Source organism: Centrocercus urophasianus, unplaced genomic scaffold (genome assembly GCF_019232065.1).
Source record: "Centrocercus urophasianus isolate 14NV4802_14NV808 unplaced genomic scaffold, USGS_Curo_1.0 seq_277, whole genome shotgun sequence".
In the NCBI taxonomy this organism is placed as follows: Eukaryota; Metazoa; Chordata; class Aves; order Galliformes; family Phasianidae; genus Centrocercus; species Centrocercus urophasianus.
This window is the reverse complement of record NW_024884841.1, coordinates 8,416-18,308: the sequence shown is the minus strand read 5'-3', so window position 1 is coordinate 18,308 and position 9,893 is coordinate 8,416.

Genomic DNA, 9,893 nt, shown 5'->3' with positions numbered 1-9,893 from the left:
GGGTGATAGGATGAGAATCTGGCACTTTAAAGAGCAAGACACAAACCATTTGTCTGGTTGCAAAGCTAGTGAAGCAGGTTGAGAAGGATGTGAACAAAAGACTGGTCTAAAGGCTCCTTTGACTCTCAGAAGTAAACTACAGAAGTTAGAATCATACCTATCAATCTCAGATCATAAGTGGATAGCAGTGTAGCTCTTCACCCTTACATGTTTACTGCAGTGAATTAGAATATACCCCTTACCTTCAGCTCTAGCCTTCCCTAGCTATCAGGAATAAGGCAGGTAGCTGTAGGATACTGATGTTACAGGGTTCTTATGTTGTTCACCTGCAATCAAGGCAGTGCCCAAAACAAGACCTTGGGCTGGGTGGGTGCCACATCTAATAAACTAGACTTTCCTAAGAAAAAAACTGCTTTAGAATACAGCTCTGAGAGCTCTGAGTGTCACTGCCTATCTAGGCTGGAGATGCTGATGTTGTTGCAGTGATCTGCACTGCACTGCCGCCAGTTCTCAAGCCCTCACTCCTATCTGTGCCAAGGCTGCCATTGTGCCTGCCCTCTCCAGCACCAAGCGCATCCGTGCCTGCATCAGGCCTGACTCCCCAGCACTCCCTGCTCTCTCTTTTTATGGATTTAGGACATACTGCTGGGCCAGAGAAGCTGCATTTAGACAGTGTGGTTTGAGCGAGGAGTCACCCCGCTGAAGCGTGTGCAGTCACCAACCACGGCTGAGGAGGATGTGAAGTGAGAGCTCCACCAGAGCCGTGCCAGCTGCCAGCAGCCCTCACCGTGATGCTTTTAAACAGCACAGTCTCCGAGCGCTTTGCCCTTAACACCACACTTTAATAAACCTTCGAGTCTCATTAAGCGTTACCATATCCTAGAAGGCCGTCTTTATTAATAGGCAAGGAGTACGGAAACGGTAGCATTTATTTACGGTGCGAAAGCAGGTCGCCAGGCGCCTGCCCGCCAAGGGCCAGCAGGTGGCGCCGCGGGCCCAGGCTGAGAATCAGGTCTCCGCCTGCGGGAGCCCGGCGGGGTCCGGCCCGCTCTGCGCAGCGCTACGCCCGCGGGTCGGTGGCGCTTGCGGGTATCTTTACTGAGGGGGCCGCAGCAGAGTGGGCTGAGGGAGCGGAGCGGTCGTGAATTGGGATGGGTTGGGACGGTGTGCTTTGCAGGAGCAAAGGGTGGGTGAAGGGACATTTATTGTGACAAATATTTGCGTTATGCGGTTTTGATGAATGCTTTTCACTCCCATGAGAGTTGCTTTGCTTCGTGTGCCTCGGAAGCGGTTGTTAAAGAAACTGAACGGGAAAAAGAACACAATGACACTGACTGGAGTCCCATAGGAGACAGTGCCGAAGCTGCCGAGTGGCTAACATGTTCCAGTCAGCGTGAGGAAGCAGAGGACAGCTTGCTGCAACTAGAAACTGCAGAGAGCAACAGCACCTGGGAGCCTGGCATGGAAGAGACTGAGTGTGGGCCACCAGGACCATCTTGTACGTGGCAGACTGGCGAACACCTCCACAGCGGCACGTGTCAGTGCTAATAACAGATTATAGAGACTGTGCTGTTTTGCCCTTGTTAGCATACTTGGATAAGTGGGTCTGAAGTCCGGTGTTAGGTGGCATGGAGCCCCTCCCAGCAAGATATGGAGGAAGGCAGGCCAGCTACATAAAGACAGAGAGGAGAGACACTGAAAGGTGAATACTGACCACTCTGGCCTGTAACCATGGCAAATGGATTGCTATTTTTAAGAGCAGCTGAAGAAATGAAATAGTGCTTGACTATTGAATAAAGGAAGGATGAGCTGGTGTTAACAGAGCAGACACTAGCTTTGAGTGTAGAGCCTTCTGTTGTGGTATATTAATCAGAGTTATTGTCTTTCCTCTGTAGCATAACAATAAACCCAATACAACCTTTGATTTATTTTGCTCTAGATGCTCTATATTTCCTCTAGATTTCCAGGAGCTATATCCAGATCCAACATCAACACTTCTCTAGCCTGCAATTTCTGGTTACCCCAGATGGAGTAGGGTGGGGTACTCTTCTTCTGATAGGTACTTAACTACTCAGACTTCACCAATTGGTTTGTGAGCTGTCCAAAATGCCACACTGAGTATTTTAACTTCATGCATTTCAAATGGTGCTGGCTGTACTTCTGAAATTAGTCCTTTCAGGCAGGAGAGAGTCTTATCATAGAATTATAGAATCATTAGGGTTGGAAAGACCACTAAGATCATCTAGTCTAACCATCTACTCAACACCATACCACTAAATGATGTCACTCAGTGTGTGTGTAATCTGAACAAAATGCTGAAGAACCACTTCATTTTGAGATCACAGTATCATTAAAGTTGGAAAAGACAAATAAGATCATCTAGTCCAACCGTCAAGCCATCACCACCATACAGACAAGTACATTTCAAAGAGAAACCACTGATGCTGCGAGGAATAGAGTGAGATTCTTACCATAAAAACAATCTCAATGAGAATTTGTATCCTTTCTTTCCCTAGCATGTTGACCTTTCATGATTACATAATTCTTCATTTTCGGAAAATGATTTTCATTGTTCCATCCTCTTAGTTTTGACCACAGCAGGATTGTTCCACCTATAACTTGTCTTACTGGTTATATAAGTGTGTATATAGCTCAAAGAATGTCCTAGGAGCTCCCAAGGTCTTCCCTCTAATATGCCATCAGTCATGTGAGGGGGAAATGCTGAGGTCTACTAGGAAAAACTGTTACAAGAAATGGTCCATATCAAAAGAATTCTTTCAGCCATGTCCTGCTCATTTGCCTAACTCCAAATTGCACCAGTGAAATAAAAAGTAGTGTCTAGGTGTGCAGGAAGTAAACTATCCCATATGAGAACATTCCTTCACTGCCATCATCCTTCCCAGATGCTCCTCAAGCCTGAGGCTAAAAATAGGTTCTTATTTTGTACCATACGTGCGATAAGCTCATTGTTCCAGATATGCATTGAACTTATTTTGCATGTACACTCTGATTGCAGCAAGGCTATCAAGAAAGAATCTTGACATGAAAAATTTAACTTTCATTTTCCTTTCAAACATAGCAGTAGAAAGAGGTACATGAAATATAGGTAGATCACATTACATTATTTCATACACCAGTCTTACCTAGAAATTAATTTTAAATTCCTGGGAGCGTGCAGTATTTGACATCTTCATTTACTACAAAAAGAGAGATTATATAATATATATCTCTGACACTTTCAAAGGATTCAGGGCTGAGAAATACTGCTGAACTGAGAACGAAGCAATCTAGAAAAATTTAGGAGAGGGTAGAAATGAACTACTTGAAATTGGGGAAAAAATATAAAGATATTTACAGAACAAAAACAAACAAATAAAACACACAGTTAAAGTAGGGGGAGATAGTAAATTGCTGGATGTTGTGTTGAGGGACATGGTTTAGTGGGAGCTATTGGGAATAGGTGAACGGTTGGACTGGATGATCTTTTAGGTCTTTTCCAACCTTGGTGATTCTATGATTCTAAACGCAGGGTGCACAATGCCCCTCTGCTACATTGCTATGACAGACCAACATGGGATAACTGATCTGTTATTTGTTTCTGTATTTGTTTCTGTCATGGAGCAGAGGAACAAAAGTTCTTGTGTGATTCAGTTCCACTGCCATGTTATGTTAAATTCTGCACAGTGTTGTCTAAACAATAGAGACAAACTAGAGGAATTTAAGGAAAGATCAACAGATGCAACCTGAAATTTAATAGGAATGAGGGAGATATTTACATATAAAGCCTTGCATAAAACACAAGATGTATTTGAGAGAATTTTGCCTTGGATTGAACACATCAAGATGTGCATCTTTTCCTTACTAAAGACAAAAAACTGTAAAATATCCCATATGCATAGAATTCCTAGATGGCTCTCAAGACTATGGTAGAGAATTCTGGCAATAGTGAAAGGTAAAATGTAGATTTATGGATTTTCAGTGTGAGACAACAAAACAGTTCAATCAGCAGCAACATTCTGCAACAGGATTGGCAATGCCAGCCTTAATGGAAGAGGTCACACTTCACAGGTAGCGGAGGTTAGATTTGATCCAGGATGCTATAAAATGCATTTGTGATAGTTTCACTTGTCTTTCCTCCATGATCAGGAAATCCATAAAGGATATTTACTTGGGAGACTTGATATTCAAATGAGCTTTAAAATGATTTCAGGTGAATGTTAAGTTATTGACAGCTATAACAGTTATTAGCCATACACCCTGTCTCACATCGCTCACTGTAAAGTACCTGTAAGTCAAAGCCGTGTAAGCAGACTGATCAGAATCCTGTTGGTCACTCTGAGTGCTCTTTCTGTTTGTGCTCCCCATATAGCAGTCAAATTGGCCCACTCACCTGCTGTAAGGAGTTGGTTGCAGGATCCCTGTAATACAGTATCCCTCCACCACCTTCCCCTTTAAAGCATTTTCATTTAAATCCCAGATTTGGTTAAAAAAAAAAAAAAAAAAAAAAAAAGCACTGTTTTGACAAATCAAGCATTTCAGTGCAATCTTGGGGAGTGAAAATGAAGCGTTGTCTTCTGCCACCTGTTTTAATTGAATGAAACGTACTTATTTGTAAATGACAGAAAAAAATTGATTAGATAAATATCACTGTCAGTGGCCTGCATTTACACAAAGCAAATGCCTTTTTGGCCCAGTGTGCCCTTAGACTAGATACAGTTCCCACTAAGTTAAAAGGCAAAATTAATTACTACTATGGCACAAATACATGCCATGATACTTTATAGCTGTCTCTGCCTTCCGTCCTCACTGCCCCCCCCTACCTCCCTGCAGCAAGCACTACTCCAGCTGGAAACTGCTGCACAGGAGGTTTGCACCTGAGCAGGGAGCACTGGGACCAGTAGCCTTGTGTTTCCAACACCATGATGGAGAAATGCACAAATGCTGCAGATGTTCTTCTGACCAACCCGAGAATCAACGTCATTCACTCCTTCGAGAGCAGGAATTTTCAAGAAAAGAGGAAACATTAATTACACAAATGTGTCTCTTGATAGACATGAATAGGAACAGGCTTCACAGAAGAAATGTCGGTGAGCGCTGGTGGGAGTGGGTCTGTGCTTGATAACACTCAGCCATCCACTGCAGTTCCACACTGCCCTGTCCCAGCTCTACGTTGGATGCTCCCACACACTGGGTCTCTGCTGCATGCTGGGTCACTGGCTGTACAGCAGTGCTGAGTCGCTGACACAATTTCATCTCTGCATGACATAACAAAACAGGGCTCGGAGATTCCTTTATAATGCCACAGATAGACATAATCAGATGCTGCAAACAGCTGTAATCAAACACAGATGTGATCTGAAGATTCCCAGGAGGGCTCTGGGGTCCAGCCAAACTGCATGCACTGCAGACTGAAGGCAAGCTGGAAGCGCAGCAAAGGACTCCCCTTCCTACCCCTGGTTCCAGCTCAGCAGGTTGAGTGAGTTCCCCAGGGCACTGAGGGGCAGCAGGGCTGCCTGACAGGGCCATCACCCCTGCAGTGCCTTCTGCCTCACACTGGCTGCATGGCTGCAGACACTGCTGTCCTTGAAGTATTTTTCTTGTAGCAGATGACCTGTCAGGACCAGCTGGTTTTTGCTTGTTAGTTTTTATTTTTTATTTTTGTTATTGTTAGCAAAAAACTTGTGGGTTTTTTTTTTTTTTTTTTTTGGTCATAAATTGAGATCCTTTCACTGCACTGGGTGGTGAATGACAAGGTGAGTTTTCTGTAGCTAGCAGGCAGGGGAATGAAACCATTTCCATTCACATAACAACACCTGTTTTGGAAAAGATTCACTAAAGGTGAGCTGAGGAGTGAGAAAAGTGAGGGAGTAAGTGCTAGAAATGAAGGGTAGGAAGAAAGCATCTTTCCTTCCATGTCATCTCTGTGTGTGCGGTGCTGCCTTTTGGCTTCCATTTGTTCCCAAGGGCTTCTTTTCCAGTGTCTCCTGCTCCCCTGTCACACGAGAGGACATTCGCTGGAGGATACTGGGGAAGGCAGGTCAGGAGGGGAACAGGGACAAAAAGAAGAGTAGTTTTACAAGAAAGAGCATTGACCTTTGTCTGCTCTTAGTGCCACCTAGCACAAGACCCAAAATGGAGATGTGCGGTTGGTGGGCCGGGGATGGCTGGACTCATTCCAAGGAATTTTTGACTAAAGACTTTCCTCATTTAAGATTCTAGAATATGGGGGTGGAAAAATCCTCGAGATGTACTTATCTAAGCAAATGCAATGTGCATTTCTATGACAGAGAACTAATCATTTCTTAATGCTATGGGCTTGATCCAAAGTCCATGGAAAAACTCAGTCTGACTTCACAGATCCTTAGGGTGTAGGTGGGAACTTTGCCATTGTCTTCAAAAGGAACAGAGCCAGGCTTCTGCTCTTGGCCAAAAAAACAAATGCAAGAAGTCACAAATGATTTTCAAATGCTTTATAAATAATTTATTATCTGGATTTTTTGCAGCTACACTGTTGTTAATAACCTTAAATCCCCTTAAGTCTACATTTTAAAGCATATTATATGTAAATAGAAACATTACACATATCTGCTTACACTGTGTAAAAAAGTCATGATAGAAAAAGTGATTATATGAAAATTGTACAGATCGAAGGCAACATGCTAAAATACACCGTGGAGTTATTTATAGTTAAGACCAACTGTTCTCTGGTTTGCACACATGAACACTTTGCCTTTGGGAAGATCTCTTGTATTTCACTTCTCTTACACAAGTGAGTAACTGTGGCTATGGCTTAAACACACAGGGCAGGAAGGCACTTTTTCAATTGGTTATGCTAAATAATTTGAAGACAACATGAAAAATATTAATATGCTAGCATAAAATAGCTACTTGCCAAAGTCTGTATTGTCTGCAGAAAATACGACACTTTCAACGACTTTTCTATGCAAAAACATTTTAAGGCATTGAAACTGTTGAAGAGTTTTGGAGAGACCTCTTGAAACAGACAAGTCGTTTTGGGTATCTGTTAATATACTGTGTATAGAGAGACATATTTCTAGGCAGGAGGTGGGGACGAAAGAAAACAAAACCACCCACAGCACTGTGAGCAAAACTGTTAGCTTGACCTAAGACCAAGAAAAAAAAAAAAGAAAAAAAAAAAAGAAAAAAAGAAAATTAAAAGAGATCGAGATTCATACAACTGAGATTTTTTTGGCATCTGGTTTCTTCAACTTCTGAGATTTCCTCTCTCTCTCTAAATCGGTGGCACAGAATCATCCGACTTTGACCCGAGCCGCCCTTGTCCCTTAGAGCAGTCCTGGGGCAGTGTGACTTTCCGCCGCCTCCAAATTCATCTATGGATGCTTCGAGCATGTGGTTTGCGTTCAAGAATTCCCCGTAAATATAAACAACCGTTACAACTCGAGTACATTTAATGACAAAAATGTGCTAATGCTGCGCCGGCCGCTCTCTCCCTAGCGCTTCGCATTACATTCCTTATAAGGGTGCTGTCTCGCTCTGCCCGGCCCGGCCGAGCAGGACGCGCCCCGCGGATCGGCCCAGCCCTACCGGCAGCACGGGGCTCGGCGCTCAGCCTCAGAGAAGAAACACGGCTTTGTGGAAGCGCAGAAATGCTTTGCCTCGGGAGAGAAAGGGCTCTGGTGGGCTAGGAGTGAAGCGGAAGGATCCAGCCGCAGCCTGCGCGCAGCTCCTCAGCCGGAGCCTCCCCGCCTTTGCGCTGAGTCGCATGAAATAAAGCAAAGGGTTTTAGCCCCATGCAGAGCACATTGTGGAGAAGGCCTCTGCCAACCCGGTAACGTGAAACGCGCTGGAAACGAGAGAGCAACCCCGTCTCTCCCCCCGTACCTCTTGCTCCTCTGAGCCGCTAAGATGATAGAAAAAAAAAAGATAAAAGGGAAAATAAAAGGGGAAAAAAAAACTAAACTAAAATAAATAATAAAAGAAAGTTCTTAAAAAGAAGGGAAAAAAAAAGAAAAAGATAAGAAGTACACCTTTGACAGGGACTGAGCAGCGTGGACGAGGCAAAGGCCGGGAGCTGGGGCAGGTGGCGGCGGCGTCCCGCTCTGTGCCTGCGGGACTGCGGCCGGGGGCAGGCGGAGCACAGCCCTACGACACGGGGGGACGCAGGGCCTCGCACGTCCTCCACCCTTGAGGCCCCCGATCCACTGCGAGACAGGCACCTGCCCCGTAGAGGAAGTGCTTTTAATAAGAGCAGTGATGACCTCGGCCGGGGTGAGAGTCAAGTGCTTTAGCACACCCGATCGAGATCCTTCCTTCAAGGACTTCTCTGCCCCAGCCGCCAAACCCCGTGTAAAATTACAGCTTCGGAGCTAGAGAAGGGTTCCAAAAGCGTCCTGGAACCGCGGCCGGGCTGAGAGTGGCTTTGGGAAAAGCTGAGGTTCTGATCCGTGATGTCGCCTCCTCGGTGCCCCCCGCCCGCCCTGGTACGTCGGTGCTCGGCCGCGGCGGAACGCTGCCCCTGACCGGGCTCGGGGGCATCTGGGAGCTGCCCCGCAGCCATCGCAGTGACGCGCGGGGCTGTGCCGGCTCTGCAGCAGAACCCTTCGGGGAGTGTGAAGAAAATGCTGCCTTGCAGTCACCGTGATCCACGGTTTTCATTTGGTATTATTCAATCAGGATTTATCTGTGTTTTTCTAGGAGGCTACTTTTCCAAGACTGTTACTCGATACTGATCCATTAAATCATTCCAGCTGAGAGATTAAATGTATGATTTGCAACCAGCTGGATTTCTCAAGTGGTGTCTTCACCTCCCTTCGGAGACTGAGCAGACCGACGAGAAAACACTTTGCTTTGGCATCGAAATCCTTACATTTGCCCGAAGATTACCACACTGGGTTCATTCAACTCCGGCAGTATTCCCTTCCTTTCTCTTCACCGGATTAGATTTCCTCCGGCCATAAAATTCCTCCGAAAGCGAGGTAGCATCGAAAGAGCATAGCATGCCGACGAGCTGATGGGCAGCGGCTTCAGCAACGCCCCGCACAGCCGCCGTACCCGCTCGCTGCTTTACATTAATGATGAGGGAAGCAGTGCCGGGGTGAATATCCCTCAAGGCGGCTTTATTCGCCATCAGCCGGACAATGTAATAAGTACACTCGATTAAGAGCAATAAGGGCAGAGCGGGGGGGCCTCCAGAGGTGCTCCTCAAGGACAGCACCTCACAGACAGGCTCGGAGCCGATCGCCACGGAGTACCGTGCATGTGAGGAACAGCGTCTCCTTTTCTGAAACGGCCTTGAAAACGGCCGAGAAAAAATACATATATAAAGTCCCTTGGAAGCTGGGAGAGAGCTGGGGGCCTTTCCCCAGAGCCATGTCTCGGGGAAAACTTCCCCATCTGCGGATGGGAAAAGCGATGACATATTCCGGGCGCCCCGGGGCTCCGTTTCCGTCGAGGGTGCGCGGACAGAGCACACCTCCGGCCCCACCATTTCGGGGGGCAGAGTGGGGATGGAGTCAGCCCGCACGGCTCTCCCCCGCAGCCCCAGGGCTGCCGGCATCTCCCCGCCCGTGTCTGGTTTCGCTTGAAGCTCGGAGGTTTCCCACCAGCCTGCCCATGCAACCGTTGGTGCTGGATGTGCGCTCCCCGCAGCCTTAGGAGTGGTGTCCCAAAGCAGCTTCTCGAATTCTAGAAGTCCACTCCCTACCCCAGAACTCGCCGCAGTCCCGCTGCCCTCACGGGGTGTAGGGCAACCTGTAGTCATCAGTGCGTCCCGCTCCCAGTGTGGGGACAAAGCCGCTGGGCCCGGCCCCGGAGCTGCCCACGGCACCTGCCGTAGGGGGGGGTCAGAGGTGCGGGCAGAGAGCCGCGATCGGCGGAGGGACAGCCGGGGGCAACGAGCGGCAGCGAGCGGA